This window comes from Anastrepha ludens, chromosome 3 (assembly GCF_028408465.1).
Source record: "Anastrepha ludens isolate Willacy chromosome 3, idAnaLude1.1, whole genome shotgun sequence".
In the NCBI taxonomy this organism is placed as follows: Eukaryota; Metazoa; Arthropoda; class Insecta; order Diptera; family Tephritidae; genus Anastrepha; species Anastrepha ludens.
Window position 1 is genome coordinate 61,856,943 of NC_071499.1, and position 20,052 is coordinate 61,876,994.

Consider the following 20,052-nt stretch of genomic DNA (forward strand, 5'->3'; position numbering starts at 1 on the left):
TACCATTCAAGTGGTTGGGGGCTGTCTAAGGCCATGAGCGTAGCTTGGCTGTCGCTGCAGATACATATAGATCTGCCTCTCCATCTATTTTCCACAACAAAGTTCATTGCTTCTTGAACAGCATACACCTCCGCTTGAAACACAGCTACTCAAAGAGCAAAATGCAGTTTTGAGAAGAGATAATAGTTGCACTGTGCGAAATCAATCAAAATCTTCTTTTTATAAGAAACTCACTCACAACTCTTGACTCTTGATTTCGTGGTTGGGTGGCATGTAAAAGTGACGAGCGGTCAATTTGAATACCGGGAAGACTCAGTAAAAGGAATGGAAACAACCACCATTTCACTTCAGTGATTTTCATAGACGACTGATTCTAATTTTTTTTCTGTATGAAATCACGTATTTTTTCCAATTTTTTGGGGATAATTCATTTTGTTTCTTTACCAGCTTCTATTTGCTTGTGTTTGTTTGAGTATAAGAATTCCGTTGATTTTTCTAATTAATTTCTGTCTATAAAAGGCTAAGGTGTGTAAAGTTTTTTTTTTTGGCCATTAAAACTTTAAACTTCGAGTGTGAAAATTAATTTTTGAAAAGTTGAAAACAATTAGCAGATATCATTCGAAATTGACCAATTTAGTAAAAATTTTCATATGATATTATGATTATTATTATTAAGCACTGCGATCAAAAGAGATCTATTGTGCAAAGCCGGCTGAAGTACCCTATATTTTGGGGCTTTTTAAGAATTTTATCACATTCTGGAGCTTATTGTTCCATAATTTTTATGAATGTACGGCAATACCACTGAGGTAGTGCAGCCTTTTTCTACTTAGTGCAGGACATGTACAAGGAATGTGTTCTTAATTTTCAGTGTCCATTTCACATAGTCAGCAGATGTTGGTCTGAGTGCGACCAATTTTGCTTAAGTTGTATCTCAGGTTACAGTTATAAATACTTTAGAATTTTTGTATGCGCATCAAAGTAATGAAATTACTGTGGCACAGCTAAGGTTAGGTTAGGTTTTTGTGATAGTCGGCTTAGAGTAGCCAACTCATTGACTATTGAGCATTGACTCATATAGACCATTGTGGGTCCGAGGTGGTACCACTGTGTAATACGAGAACCTCAGTGTTTCTTCATCATTGGAACCATTTAGACGTCCTTATGAAGCGTAGGATAGTTTTTATCCCAACACCGGATAGTTCCGTAAGAGAGTCAAAGTAGTATTTTCCTAGCCACCTTGCTCTACTCCTAGCTAAGACTAGACAATTACAGAGGAAGTGTTCTCCTGTTTCTTCCTCTTCCTCGTCTCCACAACTGCAATATTCATGCGAAAATATGCCTAGATGAGCCACGACCTTCGAGATGGTTTCTCTTGAGAGGTTAAGCAATTCTCCTAACCTTTTCTTATGTATTTGCAGGCAAACTAGTCTGGTGGCAATTCTTTTCTTTTCTTTTCTTTTCTTTTCTTTTCTTTTCTTTTCTTTTCTTTTCTTTTCTTTTCTTTTCTTTTCTTTTCTTCATGACCTATTGGCCTCCTGGAGAATATTAGTTTTTATTCTTAATTTGCAAGTTGCCATAGAAATTCTAATATTGCCTCTGTTTTCAAGCAGTGGAAGATTTGACTGACCTTGAAGACTGTGTTATTAATATTTAGCGCTGCCAGGTATTCCTGAGCAACCTTTGATAACTGCCTTCAATGGTGCCTTCTGATTGATAGACGCTACAGCAGTTCAGAAGTCGGGCAGATAATTATAATCCTAAAACTTTTGAAAAAACTCCATAAAAAAAATTAATCTGTTAGGTGTTGGCCGATCTCCTCCTCCTATTTGTGGTGTGCGTCTTGATGTTGTTCCACAAAGGGAGCCGACTCCGAACGGCAAATGATTTTTATGAGGCGCTTTTTCATGGCAGAAGTACACTCGGAGATTTGCCATTGCCTGCGAGGGGCGACAGCTAGTAGAAAAAATGATTTCCATTATTTGATGTTCATGCACGGAGATTCATGCACCCGTGAACACCAGAATGGTAGTCTCGCACCAACTCATTCGGCTACGGCGGCCGCACCACAACTCCATAGTCTAACACATGAGCTGAAAAGTCCCAGGCCTAACACATAGACGGCTCTAGTTTTATTGCATTCACCCATTTTCAGTTGGTACTAACCTTACACATTCAGCTGATAAGATTTCATGATTTTCTAATCATTAATTCATAAGTTATTGTTTTAAGAGTGACAGTGCTTTTGTTATTTTCAAATTCCATTGGATTAAAAATAATTTCGTGTTTTAATTTTACACAGCTTCTTTAAGAGAAAAAATACCGTTGAAACAACAATAAAACGATGGCTTGCTGACTTCAAGCGTCGGCGTAGAGACACCGATAATCCATAACGCAGTGGACGTCCAAATGAGGAGGTAACACCACAAAACATCAAAAGGATCCACAAAATCGGTTTGACATATCGAAAAGTGAAGTTGCGCGAGTTAGCTGACATCGTAGATATTTATATCAAAAGAACGTGTTGGCTTTATATTGCATGAGCATTTAACTACGAGAAAGCTCTGTTCAAAGTAGGTGCCGCGTTTGCTCACTGTTTTGTCTCATCTAGACAACGCACCATGTCACAAGTCCTTCAAAACAATGGCAAAACTACATGCATTGAACATCTACGGTATGCGCAAGATTTGGCTCCCAGCGGCTGGCTGTGCGCAGACATAAAAAAATGCTCGCCGGTAAGAAATTTCGCTCGAATGAAGAGGTTGTCGCTGAAATGAGCGTTCAGCATTCAAAATATAAATCGTTCTACAAAAGTGGTATTGAAATGCTAGAGCGGTGGTGGAATGATTGCGTTGTTCTTGATGGAAATTACGTTGATAAATAAAGTTAATTTTGAACAAAAAAGTGTTTTCTTTATTAGGCTCGGGACTTTTCAGTCCATCTGTTAGTAGTATCTATTGAAAAAGCACACACCAAGTTTCAGCTTGATCGGTCTATTTTGTGTTTGGCATTTGTTTGAATCGAGAAAGTCAAGTGATTTCCCTTTTTTCATCACGAGAAGCACCAGCTCACTCCTCGGCAGTTGTGGTTGCGAAATTAATGGTAGTAGGGGTCCAAGTCGTTTCACGTCCCCCTATTCTCCAGACTTGGATCCCTTGGACTACTACATATTTGTTCCCCGATTTGAAGAAATGGCTGGCGCGAAGAAGATTTTATTCAAACGAGGAGGTGATTGCAGAAATGAATGGCTATTTTGCAGACTTGAACGAATTCTATTATTCGGAAGGGATCAACATTCTAAAACAGCGTTTCACGAAGTGAATAAACCTAAAAAGATACTGGCCCTTATTATGAGCAACATTCGATCTTCGACTGTAGTCGAAAGTGCTGATCGAACGAATTTTCATTTGGTATTATGGTGCTCATTCGTTGAAGAATAGGACTATTGTGAATTTCGATCGCTCGACGCATTTACAATAGATAATTTTTTCTCAGCTGATACAGCAAATCAAAATAAAAGAACAACCGATTGTGTTGAAATTCTTTGCTAGCAACATTTTTAAAAGTTAAAAAAAGTATTTTTTGTGAAAATGAGTCCAACGGAGTTGTGGTTCCACGATTCATCGGACGATGAAAGATTAGTGGAACTAGCTAGAAGTAGAAAACAGTTGAGGGGCGAATCCAACCCCCTAGAAATGGCTTCCACTGAGTAAGTTTAGAATTTTCAAAATGTGTTGACGTACTTAATATTACAGAAATTTCCTTACAGATTTTTAAAGAACTTTAGATTATCTAAAGAGGCGTTTATGAACCTACTGTCCAGTACAGAAAACCAGTTGCAGCAGTGAACCCGAGCCAAATCCATTTCAAATATTTTAAACAAGTCACAGTTCTGCGATTTTGTGCTCAGGGATCGTACCAATTGAGTATTGGTAATGAAGGTATGCTAGGACTTGCTCAACCCACTGTGTACGATGATGCTGAAGATATTGAAGTGGAGTCAAATAACGGAGAAGCAGAAAACATAAGAAATGAAATTCTTAGAATATTATAGAAAAATCTAAAAAGTATTAAATAGAAACCTTTACGCCACAGTTTCTGTTTTATTTTTGTTAAAAATTTTCTTTATTCAATTATTCGTCATTCGAAAAAAATATGTATTTCAGTTCCTCTACGTATATTATTTCAGCCCATGCCTGCCAAGGGAAAATAAAAATGTATTTCTATAATCACAAAAAAACCATTATTAACCTTAATCCATTTTGCTGCCGTTCTAACTGGTGGTCCCAAGCAATTCAGCTCCGTTGTAAATTCCTTACATTTTTTTGCTGCTTGAACTTTGGTGCAAATCCCTTTTGCGAATTGTGGATTCTCTTCCATTAATGCAACTAGCCTTTCTAATTGCTGTTTAGTACTCAAGACTTTCGACCTGCATAAAATTAACAACATTAGTATATATTTATTATTTGGTTACTATAAAACCATAAATAATCGCAAACAACTTACATTTTAACAAATTTTCCCACAATACGCTACACAATCGAAAGCAAAATTGCATTCGACTCTAAATTCGGTATACAACGAAAATTTCGACAGCATTGCACCGCTCATAATACCAAATTGACATTCGATTTTCGATCTTCGACAACCAACGAATATCGAAGATCGAATCTAACTCATAATAAGGGCCACTATGTCGAAAAAAAATTTGCCCCAAATAATTAATTAGTTTTTATTTTTGCACGGACTTTTCAAACGATTCTCGTCGTTTATGTGAATTCATGCATTTTTTATTGGAAGTGTATACGAATTTGACAGTACGCCGATACAGGCTAGATATTATGACGTACATAGATGCATAAAATGAAAAAATGTTATACACTTGTCAAAGTGTAGTCGTGAGCCGATACTCTGCTCTCACTAAATTTAATAGATGCAGCTGTTTTTTACATTGATTTGCTTACAAGCCACTTTGAACTTTATATTATCTTTAATTATTGTACTTACATTCAGCTTTTTTAATTTTGCACACCAGAAATTGGTGAGAAAACTCGCCTGGGTTGGATTACATATTATATTCGTGACAAATGATGTACATTTCTGTTAGCTGTCTTAAAGAAAAATTTTACTTGATAGTGTAAACTAGGTGTAATAGAATCAAATGTATTTAAGTATAATATATATAACATTTCAATTAAAAAAAAATTAAAAAAATGACACCATACATGGACTGCTCTTGAACTAGTAATAATGTAGTCTCAAAAGTACTAGTTCGTATTTGGCAATATAACACACTAGTTCATGTTACGACTGGGTAGTGGCGGCGTTTTATACAAAGAGTAATTATGGAAAATTTGCGTGACACATTGTGGCCAGGTCAATTTGGTTGAACTTTAACACGTTAGTGCATACATACATACATACTTGTATACGTAGAAACAATATTGACATTCTTTTTCTGGCCACATACCTATGCATACAAACACTTGTAAATATTTATCAAGCAGTGTCTATTGTTGGTATTTGTAACTTTTTCGGAGAATGCTCAAAATACGAGGGCCGATCAATACGTACCCATACTTGATGGTAGATGGCCGTATTTAAGGGAGTTCGAACGATTATCACCGTTTACTGGCGCTCATACCATATGTCAGATGTCGTGACGTCATATTAAACATAGGTTAGCTTCATTTATAGATTCAGAGGTGAGTTTTTATTTCACCGTAAATTCATTGCTTCGTATTTCTCGACAACATGAAGAAAAGCAATATCAAAACGCAATTTGCTTATTACTTTTGGATAGAAAAGTATGTGAAGAAATATAAACGAAGATGGAGCTGTCCATGAGGAACCTTCACCGTCTATAACAGCCATAAGTGCAATCACAATTTTCATACCTGAAGTTTAACTTCATCTCCCAATTCGTTTGTACCGCAGCGGTTAGATATTAATGATCAGATGATATTAATTCTACAGTGAAGGGTGCCGCGTCGCTACTATAGAAGCACCGAGCAATCAATCGCGATACGAACTGGAAATTAATGAAAGCATAGGAGGTACGAGAAAGAAAAGAGAATATAAAAAATATGTGTGTAAAGAGCTTGAAGACTCCAATAAAACTAAACTCTTACATATTCGGATATCCGGCAGACTTAGAACCTCAATCATCTACTTTTACAATTTTTCATCGCTTATCAGTTACACAAAATGGTTGGATCACATCGGGAACTAGAGAGAGAGACTTAAGTAGAAACAAGTGGTATCGTAGACCTAAATGCGCCCCTCTGCTTTCTCGTGGAGAGTAGCAGTCCCCGCAACCTGACATAAGACGGCAAACAAAAAGTTTCAAGGATAGAACTAGTTTCTACAAAGACAAATGTGGGAATATCTTCAAATGAAGATTCAAAATGATAAACCCTTTCCAATGTTTGTGAATGAAGTTCTAGTCTTATCACTCTATCAAGACTAGAAGAAAAAAACACTAATGTGGTTTAAAAACAACAAAACCCTCGGAGCTGAGGGTATACCGGAATTAAAAGTCGGAGGCTAAGAGCTGGTAAAGAGCATGTACCACCTATTAAGCGCATTTTGGCCCGGCGATTAGTCTCTAAGTATATAATGTGCAATCCGTCAAGATGGTGATCCCTAATTCCAGCAAGATAATTCACCTCAATCTTGCCTACAATATCACATCGGCAATACTAAACCAATTGTTTGGGTCTAATCAGTGTGGCTTCAGGCTTGACAACGCCAACCTTGACCAAATTTTTGCACTACGCCTGAACTGGAAAATTCCCTAGATAAACGAATCAGTCGGTACCCGTCAGTTTCTGTTTGACCGTAAATTCGCTTTTGATAATACGAACAGAAGCTGCCTTTACGAAGCCGTGTGTAAATTTGCTGTCCCGGCAAAACTTGCGCGGTTATGCCGAATAACGTTGAGCATCACCTTCCTTCGAAATAAGATAGGGCTTCTGGAGGACCCTTTTCAATAAAACGACATTTTAGGCAAAGGGATTCACTTTCGGGTAACTTCCCATTCCCTTGTTAATTCTTGTGCCAATTCTTGGCTTCTCCGCCAGACCGTCGGTGCAGTTTTCTTTAACATAGAGAAGGGACAAAAGAAGTTGGTCTAGTGCTAGGCGGAAACAAAATAAAGTACCGTCTAACAAAACATTCCTTCATCCCAACCCAGCTTTACTCAAGGGAACTGGGTCTGGATGAGGTACTGTGATGAGTAGAGGGCACAAAAGGCCATGTAGTGGAATGACAAACCTCAAATCAATCTATGTATGTCTATATCTTCCGTCTGGGAACCCACAAAAGATTGCACACGTCACTATTGGCCGGCGTTCTAAAAGACGCCCTTCTTAGAAAGCAGCATAGATACCCTCAACAATGTCAGCCTTCAAAGCAAGCGAGGAATAATTTTACCAACATATGCTATCACGGGATCGGTAAACAACCGAAAAGCAGGGTTCTCTCTCGACAAGCAAATCTCTCAACATAATTGTTCTTTGATATGGCGCAAAATCGTAGCCAAACAAGCACTAGAAGCATTTAGATGAACTGTTCAATGTAAAATACCTGTTCAACCCTGTCTTCGTGAAGTGATGAATTGTACGAGCTTTATAATTTCATGGAGATAGTAAAGTGCACAAAAGTCCAACGACTGCTATGGATTGGCCGAATTATACATACATCAATGATGATTTAGCGAAAATACGTATCACTCATTTAAGCATTCATAGATGAGCAATGGAAGTAAGGTCACCCCGAATGCGGTGGAGAAACACTAGTCCGCACTTTATGTCTTGTTTTATATTTGTTTTAACTTTCCAAAGCGGACTGGGGAAGCTTTTTGGTCTCGGCTCGGACTGTGAAATGAGAGCAACATGTCTCGCACATTTGTTTTTCATGGGATGAGGCCAGTTGACCTGATAATTGTAGTTACCGAAGAAATCGTTATTCCAAATGAAGCTGTGAATAAATCATGACAGGTCAGTACTTTAGTGAATTATTCGAACTATTAGAAAAGAAAAAAAGGAGGAACATTAGAGCAAAGGAAAAAGAATGTTTCACCAGGAGAATGAACGGACATATTCATTCGGGATTTCTACGGTCATATTGTGTGAACTGCAACTACTTTAAAACTCCTATAAATTTCGAAGTGCCAACCACTCTGTCGCATATATGTTTTTGGAAAACATTAAGCCCATGAGGGAGTTCTAAGCTTACGTAGTAGAATACAAATGGATACTCGGCTGAATATAACGAAAAAAACATACTAGGATTACTCCAGGCAGTCAAAAAGTGAAGACTTACAAGTTTTGATAAGGGCAACTAATTGCTGGATATTGTCTATTAAAGATCTCGTCTGAAGAAGAGAACAAACAAACGTTTTGTTGAGAAAAAGAGAGTGAGGGACAGCGAGAAACAGTAGTCGTTTCAACAAGGCAATGCGCTGTCTCACAAAGCGTGAGTCGATCACAAATGGCTGAGATATGTGCCACACATCTTGTCAACCCCAGAAAATTATGCATTTCACTCGTTAGTAACAATTAAAATTAAAAATAATGCAATGAAATGAAAACAAAATGCCCAATTATCCCGTCAGTAAATCAGTTGATTCTGTCAAATCACTGAGAGCGGTGTAGCTGTTCGTGGATGCCAGCACCTTCTGTATTCTTTCCAAAGTGTATCAAACTAGCTTACCTCAGAGTAAGAGGCATTTTGAAAACTAAAAAAATGTTAAATTAAATTAAAATATTTGCCCAAAGACATATCGAAAATTCGAAAAAAACTCGATTAAATTAATTGTTCCCCAAAACTTTTTTGTGTCCCTAAGATTCTATCTTATATACAAAATAAAAAAGTATTCTTGGAAATTTAAGTTCAGTTGGGTTTTTTGAGCAACAGCTATTAAAGAATTCCCAAATTTCGTTAAGAAATGAATTTTTTCAAGCCAAATCATCTCTTTTTTTAACTAAATTCAATGTACAGTTACACACGTAAAAAATACCTGTATGTTTCATTAAAAAAATATGTTTCAATATTTTGAAAAGTATTGAAAAACGGAAGATATTTCACTATAAAGAACTTGATCACAAAATTTTCAACATTAAATTAATATTGAAAATTATTATTTTTTTTTTAATTCTCTCAGTTTTTTAAAAGTATATTTCATCTAAAAAAATTTAAAAAAATGCACAAAAGTATTAAAAAGTATCGAAGATATTTCTGCATAGAAATCTCTAAACCCACATTTTCAACACTGAATAAATTTTAAAATTGTTACATTTTTTTAACTTTTTAAGTTTTCAAAAGGCATATTTTATAAAAAAAATTATAAATCTGTTAAAAAGAAGCGAAGATATTTCTCTATCAGAACTCGGTACCATAATAAATATAAATTTCAAAATTATTGCATTTTTTTTTTACTTTTTATACTTTTAAAAAGGATATTTTAATCCAAAATTAAAAAAAAAATTATCAAGGTGTTAAAAAGAACCAAAGATATTTCTCTATAAAAGCCATTATACCACAATTCTCAACATTAAATAAATTTAAAAATTATTAAATATTTTTCAATTTTTTAAGTTTTTAAAAAGTATATTTTGTTCGAAAAAATTCAAAAAAAATTATAAAAGTGATAAAAAGAATGAAAGATATTTCTCCATAACAAACTCTATACTAAAATTTTCAGCATTGAATAAATTTCAGAATTATAAAAAGTTTTTTATTAACTTTTTAAGTTTTTAGAAAGTATATTTTTTCCACAAAAAAACAATTATATGAAAGTCTTAAAAAGAAACAAAGATATTTATCAATAAATAACACTATAACGAAATTTTCAACACTAAATAAATTTCAAAATTATTTATTTTTTTTCAACATTTTAAGTTTTTAAAAAATATATTTTATTCCAAAATATTCAAAAAAAAAATTATAAAAGGGTTAAAAGGAGCCAAGATATTTCTCCATAACGAACTCTATACCAAAATTTTCAACATTGAATAAATTTCAAAACTATAAAAATTTGTTTGTTAACTTTTTAAGTTTAGAAAGTATATTTTTTCCAAAAAACAATTGTATGAAAGTTTAAAAAAGAAAAAAAGTTATTTATCAATAAATAACACTATAACGAAATTTTCAACACTAAATAAACTTCAAAATTATTTAATTTTTTTCAACATTTTAAGTTTTTAAAAAATATATTTTATTCCAAAACTTTTCAAAAAAAATTATAAAAGTGTTAAAGGAGCCAAGATATTTCTCTATAAAAAACACTAGAGCAAAATATACACCATCAAATAAATTTCAAAATTATAAATTTTTTTTTTTTATTTTTAAGTTTTTAAAAAGTATATTTTATTTCACGAAATTCAAAAAAAAATATAAAAGTGATAAAAAGAACCAAAGATATTTCTCCATAACAAACTCTATACCAAAATTTGCAACATTGAATATATTTCGAAATTATACAATTTTTTGTTAAATTTTTAAGTTTTTTTAAAATATATTGTATCCCAAAAAAATATAAATAAAATTTAAAAAAGTGTGAAAAAGAACCAAATATAATATTGTATAATTCATCATAAAAAATCTCTACTAACATTTTCTATACTAAATAATATTCAAAAATTATTAATTGATTTTTAAAAATTCTTTCAGTTTTTAAAATGTATGTTTTATTCCAAAAACTTCAAAATAAAATTGTAGAGAACAGAACCGAAGATATCTCTCTATCAAAAACTCTATACCAAAATGTCAACATATAATGAATCTTAATTTTATAAATTTTTCCAGTTACTTAATATACTTAAGCATACAAATAAAGCAATTTTCAATGCCCAAAATAAATACTTGGATCCATATAAAAAGTAACTGCAATATTTTGGAGTTCGAATTTTTGTGTTCGCTACTGTAAATGCAATAATATACTACAACGATAAATTTTCACGGTTTCTATTGTACATACGTGTGTGTTTGTATGTATTCTTCTTCTAATTAGCAGTCTACAGTTGCAGCGCATATTTTTTATGAGGTGTTTGGCCGAGCTTCTCATTCAATTTGTAGTGTGCGGTTTTGATGTTGTACCATAAATGGAGCGGCCTACAAATTTATGCAGCCTCTGAGCCCTCAGCCGTCAGCCATACTCTGTCGATGGGTAATGATTAAAAAAAATTTTTTTTTTTGTGCAATTGTTGTTTCGAGTCCACAGCGAGCATCGAACCCGGCACGAATATAATAATAGTCACCAACATAGCAACTCGATTACGAGCACTGCAAAACATAACTGATAAAAACTCTACACCATAAAAACTAAGCACATGCACATTCGTGCCAAATGTTTGTGTTTGAAGCGCACACCAACAACGCCTCCAGTTATTTAAACTGTGCGGTTGCATGTGAGTGAAAGAAACAACATTTTTTCTACATATAATCAAGAGGCGGCCATTTTAAGCTTTCATAAACAAAAGTGACGAGGTAATTAAGATTTAAATTGCATTCTTGTGTAAGCAGTAAATCATTCTAAGCTAAACAGCAACAGTCCAAAAAACTTGTTCCCGAAAAAGTGCTGGAACAGAGATGGAAGGTGTGAAAAGCCGGTCGAGGTGCATATGTGTGCAATAATTTTTAATATTTCATACATTTTATTATAATATTTATTACATATTACATTAGTTTACAGCCGGAGACAACCCAAAGAACCAGACCATCCAATTTCTAGTTAGAACCAGACCAGTGTTAAAGCCAGACCATACAATTTCTATGTAGCACCGAGCAACCTAATCAGCAAAATGCTCGAACGCTAGGGCAGCTGGAAAGAAATATGTATATCGAGAGCGTATTATGAAAAAAAGATTGACCTCGCCACACTGCAACAAAGCGAAGCCGCACAGATAGAGACTCAAAAAGACAAAGCCTATAGCATGAAAGCTGGCTACAAATATGGCGGACCCAGACGTGGGTGAATAGAATTGGTCCTTTATGGATGCCGTTCTGGGCCCTCCCGAAGAAATATAGAAAGCAGTTCCGGGAGGGGTGTCTCCCCAGAAGGAGAGGAGGTATTGTTTTAGTGGCCATACCACTCGCCGCAGTAGACGACGGTCGCTGTAAGTGCGAAGGCATTTTGAACCCTACCTCACCCACCAAAAAAAAATCCAATTTCTATGTTTATAAAAGCGGCAAGTGATTGCGGATTTTTTTTCTATTAGACATATTAGGCTTACAAAAAATTTCTTATATTTTCATATTTTTGCAAACACAAAAAATATATTTTTTAACTTTGTAAACATGTTGAAAATATTTCATTTATTAAAACAATGAAGTATTAACCAAAAAAAGTCATTTCCGTGCCTTTAATTTCACGTATCACTTGCTTTGATAGGTTAACGAATGCTCCAGATATTAGAAATTTGTGTGATCTCCCTTTTATTTTGTATGATTCCTTTTATTTCAGAGCAAATTCTAAAAAAAAGTTCTCTAAAGCATGGAAATGAAAAATTTTACTAAAAAAGTTATCAGGCAATACTGTTTTTCTTGCAGCACAAAACGTGGACAAAAGCTAACTTTATTCATGTCGCGGCACTTCATTGAAATTGCGTATATCACTTTCCGGCAACAGATTTCGAGATCGGCCTAGATTGGAAGAAGACGAAGTTGTCTAGTGATGCTTTTCCGATCGGCTGAATTCCGATACCCTTTGGTTGATGCTTCCTTGCAAAGAAAGTTAACCCTTTTTTATTTAAAACTAGCTGTACCCGGCGCGCGTTGCTACGCCAACAACTAAAATAAATTTAAGAAAAATAACTTTAAAGAAAAATCAGTACACAAATATTCAATTCATTCTAAACGATTTTATTGATTTTGTTTATTTCGAAAAAATTGGTTAAACGGGGCAAAAGTTGCTACTCTGCTACCCTTTTTTAAAACCTTCGTTTTGGCACCCGGGTCTGAGCACACCCCTATGTATGGGAATATGTGGCAAATGCGCCACATTTACAAGGTGAAGTGCAAAATAAGCAAGACTGAGCTAAAATAGAAACGACCGGAGCTATGTTCTGATAGCTTCGAGTTTATTTATTCAAAATAGTCCCCTCTGGCCTCGATACAGTGTTTTGCGCGATCTAAAAGTTTTTCGAAAAAGTGTTTCAAGTCATTGACCGGAATATCCTTCAGGATGTCGGTACAAGCCTTTTGGATGGCCTCTACAGACGCAAAACGTTTTCCTTTCATGGCCAAGTGCAATTTTTCGAATAGATAGAAGTCACAGGGAGCCATATCAGGCGAATACGGTGAGTGATTGATGGTTAAAATGCGATTTCTAGTTAAAAAATCAGTCACAAGAGTGGATCGATGAGTTGGTGCATTTTCATGCAATAAGCGCCAGCTTCCTCCTTCGGGTATTCAGGGCGAATTCGATGAATGCGATGCAACAAACGCTTCAAAACGCCAAGATAGAAAATTGCATTGACGGTTTGACCCGTTGGCACGAACTGCTTGTGGACAATTCCCTTGGAATAGTGAAAACAAATGAGCATCGACTTGATTTTTGATTTCTCCAAGCACGATTTTTTGGGTGGTGGCTCGACTAGGGCCTTCCATTCGGCACTTTGACCCTTAGATTCAGGCTCATGTTGGAAACACCACGTTTCATCACCAGTTACAATGTTGTAAAAGAAGTTCTCGTCTTTTCTCGCCTCTTTCATGAAGTCCTTCGAAAGCTGAATTCTGAGCATATTTTGCTCCTCAGTTAACTTGTGCGGAATGAAACGTGCACAGACCTTTCATAAACCCAAATGATCAGTTAAAATGCCATAAATCGCTGTTTTGGAGATATTCAATTCCGATTCCATGAATTTCAACGATGATTTCCATTCATTTTTATAAATTTACGAACGATTTCGATGGAGTTTTCGGTGATTACTGATTTCGGGCAGCCCGTATGTTCATTGTCATTTATGTCCTCACAACCATCTCTGAAACGTGTAAACCACTCATGAACTCTGGCACGAGATAGACAATTATCGCCATACACTTTCTGCATCAATTCAAATGTTTCGGTAATCGTTTTACCGATTTTAAAACAAAATTTGATATTAGCTTTTTGTTCGAATCTTATTTTTTGTACCGATGACACAAACATACTGACACTTTAGACGCAATAACATCGCTTCCACTGAACCGAATGTCGCCAAGCTTTCACTCAGCTACGGATGTAACTTCCAACGCACTAACTCATTAAAAAGATGGCGCCATCAAAAACATTTTTATGACGTCAGCCTTGTTTATGTTCGAATTCACCTTGTATAATTCATTTTTAAGTATCGCAGGTATATATTTTTAATTTCTTACATTTTTCATTGGTTTTGGCATGAGCTACCTACAGAAGTAAAAATAATCGCTGAAAATATTTTGGTTTGTGAAAAAAAGGATTTTCTTATTTTGTTCTTTATTTTGACTGTTGAAGAGAAAATGTTTATTACAATAAAACTTATGGTAAAATATGAAATAATATTTATTTATGGATTCGGTGGAAGTAAAGTAAACTGGATTCTTGCATACAATACAATAGAAACGATTCAACGAAGCTTTTCGCCTCCTTGTAGACAAAGACGACAATCTCTCCTATCTGTGAGTGTGAATAGAGAATTGAAAAATAACGGTTGGATTATTCATACGATTTTCAATTATTATATTACAAGGAGCAATGTATGCAATAAAGTCGTCAAAAAATTTCGTTTCGCATCACTTTTTCCGAGCCCATCTACAAAACGGAAGTTACAGAAAAACAATAGCTCCCTGCAGCGCGGTGAGACTCAGAGACATAGGAAGCTGGACAACAAGGTCGTACGGTCACAGTAAGACCCTCTTACAGGGATCCTCGCTGCTCAAAAACAGATAAAACTACACAGTCCCCGACCTTAACTTCAAGAAAGGCTTTACGGTACGTTTTCCACCGAGAGCCGAATGGAGCAAAGGGAAGGTGATTGGAAGATACGATATCGAAATCTATACCGATGGTTCTAAGATGAACTGCGGTGTAGGAGCTGGCTTCCATTCGGAGCCACTCAACATATCTCAGTCAAGTTGTCTTACTGACTATGCCAGCGTGTTCCAGGCAGAACTGTTAGCGGTCAGAGAAGCATGCAAATCACTAAAACTCTAAAAGGAAGTTGGTGCAAGAGTAGCTATCTTCTCAGACAGTCAAGCAGCTATAAAGGCCTTGGACTCCAACTCCATTTCATCCAAACTAGTCTTACAGTGTAGAGAGGAGCTGGAAATGCTTAGTCATTGGCGCGAAATCACTCTGATATTGGTTCCCGGTCACAGGAACATACGGGATAATGAGACAGCGGATGAGCTAGCAAGAAAAGGTTCGACACTAGACTTAGCATAGACGGTGGTAATCTCCACCCCACTCAACACATTAAAAGCATCCATTGCTTCACACTATCATGCTTTAGCCGAAAGAAGATGGAAGCAACTAACTACATGCATTACAACAAAAAGCACATGGCCGTCATACAAAATCCAAAGGACGAATGATCTGTTAGGATGTTCTCGGCCAAACATCTCACTCATCACTGCAACCCTTACAGGCCAGTGGAAAGTAGGGTATCATGCAGCTAGACTCAACCTACCCTTCAATCCTATCTTCTCCTATCAAGCGGAAGGAGCGAAGGAAAGTCTTTTCCACTACTTATGTGAATGTCCAGGGCTAGCTAGGGCACGACTCCGCTCCTTTGGTAAGCCTTTCTTGCTGCAAATTAATGAGATCTCAGACATTGAGATAAAGAAATTGCTGCTTTACTTGGACCTCACTAAATGGATTTGACTTAGAAAAACAAAAAAAAAAATCATTATACGAGGACGGTGGTAGTACGAGTAAAACGGTGCTAGTCACTAATTAGGACTATTTCAGTGGAAATACTCAACCACTTCAACAACTACAGAAATTGTTAAAATACATCCCAATCACATGCATTGTCAATATACATACATATACATATGTGCGAAATCCACTAGAATGGTTCAGTTAAAAGTAAAACAACAAAAGCTTACTGAATTTCTGCTTTTAATGCATTTGCCTTAGCCTCAGCATTTGATGGCATCCTGACTGGTACTACGTGACGTATGATGAATGTATATGTGAATTGCAAGGTTTATGATTCACATGTATTATAATAAACCAGTTTTGTTAAAAGCTTTAATACTTTGTTCTCAAATGTATATTTCTTTATTGCCGTCATAACTGATAAAGCACCCTACAAGACGCCGAGCGTCATCTAATCAATCTTCTGTTGTTCAGCGCTGAATGAAATCTACTTCAGTATTTACTATCAGGCTTTTAAGAGCAATGCAGCAGAACAATGGAAAATATTTGGATGTATGTGATTTTTGCATTTCATTTTTAACATTCATATAGACTTAATAGCTGCCTCGCTCATTCTTCCTATCAGGCCTGCATGAAATAATAATCATATATGGCGGCAATAATAATCAAAATTGTTATATGAAGCAGTCAGGCATCTCTGAAACATTAATCATAGCTGAGCATTGAAGTATGTATGCAATTAATGTATAATCAAGACTGAGGATTGGTATTGAGTATTGTAGCACGATATTTGCATTGTTCAAAATCAAGAACCATTCTCGATAGTTATGGTGTTTCTTACAGCTTTTCAATAAGTTCCTGTAGAAACAAACTAAGTTTTAAATTATTTGGTAATAGGACATGACATTACTCTTACCAGCTATGATTAAAATAGTATTTCTGGTCCTCACTGCCGATTCAATCACACTTGGTCTACTACCAGCATTGGTACCGACTTCATATCTTTTTAAATGTAAATTAAAACCACACCTATCAATAAATATAAGTTTCACTTTACTATTAGTCGTGCCCTGAGCAAATTCTGTCTTATTAGCTTTTCTAGGACTTAGAGTATCTGGCGAGTTCATTGCTGCATTTTTCATATAAGCAAATTTGGGAGTAATTCTTAATTCCCTTTTTTTACTGCTGTTTCATAAATATAGATTTTTTTTCGTCGAATATCCGTTTTTTCGCTTGCGTTTGGGTCAAACTTAAGTGTTCTAGGGTTAAATAAATTTGCGAAGGCTATTTCTTAATTATATTGTATTAACTTCCAATTCCAAACCAAACTGAGTCAAAAAAAAGTTGTTTTTGGTAAATTTCTAACCCAAAAATAAAAAATGCAGAAAAATATGAAGAAATTACCGGCAGCTCTGCTGTGTAAAACGTGCATGGCGACCTCTCCTAGGCTGGAAAATAAGTTCGTAGCGCTTTTACCGAAGACTTTTATTTAGACAAAAAACAATAATTAGATTAATAAGTTAATCAATTATACTATATGCGCCGTTGCTGTTTGCAACCTCTTCCCACCTCTCGATCAATTTTTTGATGGCGCTCCGCCAAAAATCGCTTGGTCTGGTGTCAAAGAAGCTATTGAGCCAGTTTTTAAGAACCTCTTTGTTAACGGAGGTAACACCCTTCATATGGTTTGACAGGGAGTCCGGATGCTGAAGGGTCTCCCATTCGAGCTCTTGGAGTGCGGATTTGACGACTTGGGCAACATGGGGCCTGGCGTTGTCGCGAAGGTGTACGGTTTGACCAAGTCGATCAGGTCTTTTCAGTCGAATAGCCTCATTCACGCGCGGTAGCTGGACAATGTAGAGCTCCTTGTTAACCGTGGAATTCTTTTGAGCATTTCCCAATGCACCATGCCCTCCAAGTCCCACCAGGGACATATCACTTCTTTGGAAGAAGATCCGGCTTGACTCTCGACTTCGGCGTATCTTTTGGAGCCATCCACTTCTTTCTATGCTTCATATTGACGCTGTTTATGATCGCGTGTTGCTCGATGGCGGGCGAGATGCTGAGAAGTAATTTGAACGCGACTTGTTTTTTTTTTTTTTTTTTGTTGAGCTCGTGAGGCACCCAGGCTCCCAACTTTTGGGTAAATCCCATTGAACGAAGGTGATTGAGAATTTTGTGTTCGCAGTTCATTTTTTCCGCTAATTTTCGATTGGTTTGAATTCAGAAGACCTTGCGCTGCGGGATGTGTCATCGAGTCAAAGTCACCATTTTTGAACTTTGCAAACCATTTCCGTGCTATAGACTGACTTATGACACTTTCTCCATACACGTCGCAAATGTCCAGAGCTGCTCCGGCAGCATTTTGACCTCGATGAAAAGCAAAGAAGAGCAGGTGGCGAAAATGTTGATTTTTGCCTCTTGGGTATTCCATTTCCACGCCTCAAAACTAATAAAAAATTAAATATAATATCTCAAAACTATAATTAACATAGTAGAGCAGAAAGAGTTCTATCTAATGAATACTTCCCCTTTGCCCAACAGCAAAGAATCTTTATAAAATAAAAGAAAATATAAAAACGCTATGAACTTATTACCCAACCCAATCTTATCAGGAAATCTAAAATATGAAAATCTGTCTTCACTTTTACTTAACGAGGCATAGTCAATCGAAATCTTTGAACCTGTTTTCTCGATGTTTTCGTTTTTGGATTATGATACTCTTGCGATAAATGAGCGCTATGTATGTACATATTATATTAAAGTAAAGGATTTACTTAATTTTTTAAGAAATTTAAATTTTTTTTTCAAAATAGCTTTTATTTAGTAGAAATTGTACTAACACGTAAAGACAATTTTTCCAATAATAAAAAAAAATTAAATAATAATAAATAAATAAATAGAAAAACAAGCACTGATTTACTATGAATTCATTATTTTCAGTTTAATAATTACACTGGAAAATATTATAAAGAGTGGTTAAGTTTCAAGGGCCGGTGTTGATTTTAAATAAAATACAATTTTTTAGGAAATTGTCATTTCTCTTTATTATGATAATATTGGTATGGCTCAATTACGTTTGGAACAAAATATTGGCCAAGTGACTGCCGGGGCCTCGGCGGCATACCTCCATCCGATGGTCCAAATTTTTGATGACGCTGAGGCATAATTGAGGTTCTATGCCGTTAATATGCTGAATTATCTCATCCTTTAGCTCTTGAATTGTTGCTGGCTTATCGACGTACACCTTTTCTTTCAAATAACCTCAAAGAAAGAAGTCCAACGGTGTCATTGACGTTTAGGTGTGGTTCATATTCAACATCGGCCCTTGAAATTTAACCACCCTTTAGTATTTCCAAAAGGGAAATTTCTCCACCCCTTTTTTTGACAAAAAATTGTACAAGTAAGATTAGTTGATATCACTGGCACACAAAAAAAACAAGTTGTCTGTACACCGGGTGTCACCTATCTACGGCCATGTTTTTCGACCAGCGGAATACGAATTTCAAGTCAGTTTGGCCGTCCAGCCTTCAATTACGAGTAAATTGCAAAAAGCCCCAAAAATTAGCGAAAATTCGAATAAAATAGCAAAAAATGGATAAAATAGCAGAAAATTGCTGCTGAAAAAATTGAAAAAAATCTTTTAAACATCTTTATTAAAAAAATACAAGATTAAAATCTGAAAATTCAAAAAAATTGTAAAATCTATGAAAATGACGTATAAAAAGAATTAGAAGAACGATTTTCCTAACTTTCAAACTGTTGTCCGGTGGTATCGAACTCTTTTATTTTCAAATGATCTACGGAGAGGATTTCTCTTTCATTGTTATTATCTTTTGGTATATCTCTTTTGAGTGTCCAGCAATAGTCTGTCATCATGTTGATATTCCAATTTCCTTGATACCTAGTCTCCATTTCACTTATGTCTTGATGAAAGCTAGGAAGTGTAATTTTAGATTCATTAAACATCCTAAGTTTTTGTAATTTGTCACTAATTCTTCGACTATTGTCCTGTAATTTTCACTTTTATTATTTCCTAAAAAGTTATGAGACACATTTTTTTCACTTACGCAAGGTGCTCTCTCCGTATCATTCATTTTACCTATAAAATTAGCATCCTGAAATAGAGTTCTAATTTGGGGTCCATTAAAAATTCCCTGTTTTAATTTGGCATCACTTATCGCGGGAAACTTTTCTCTCAAGTACTG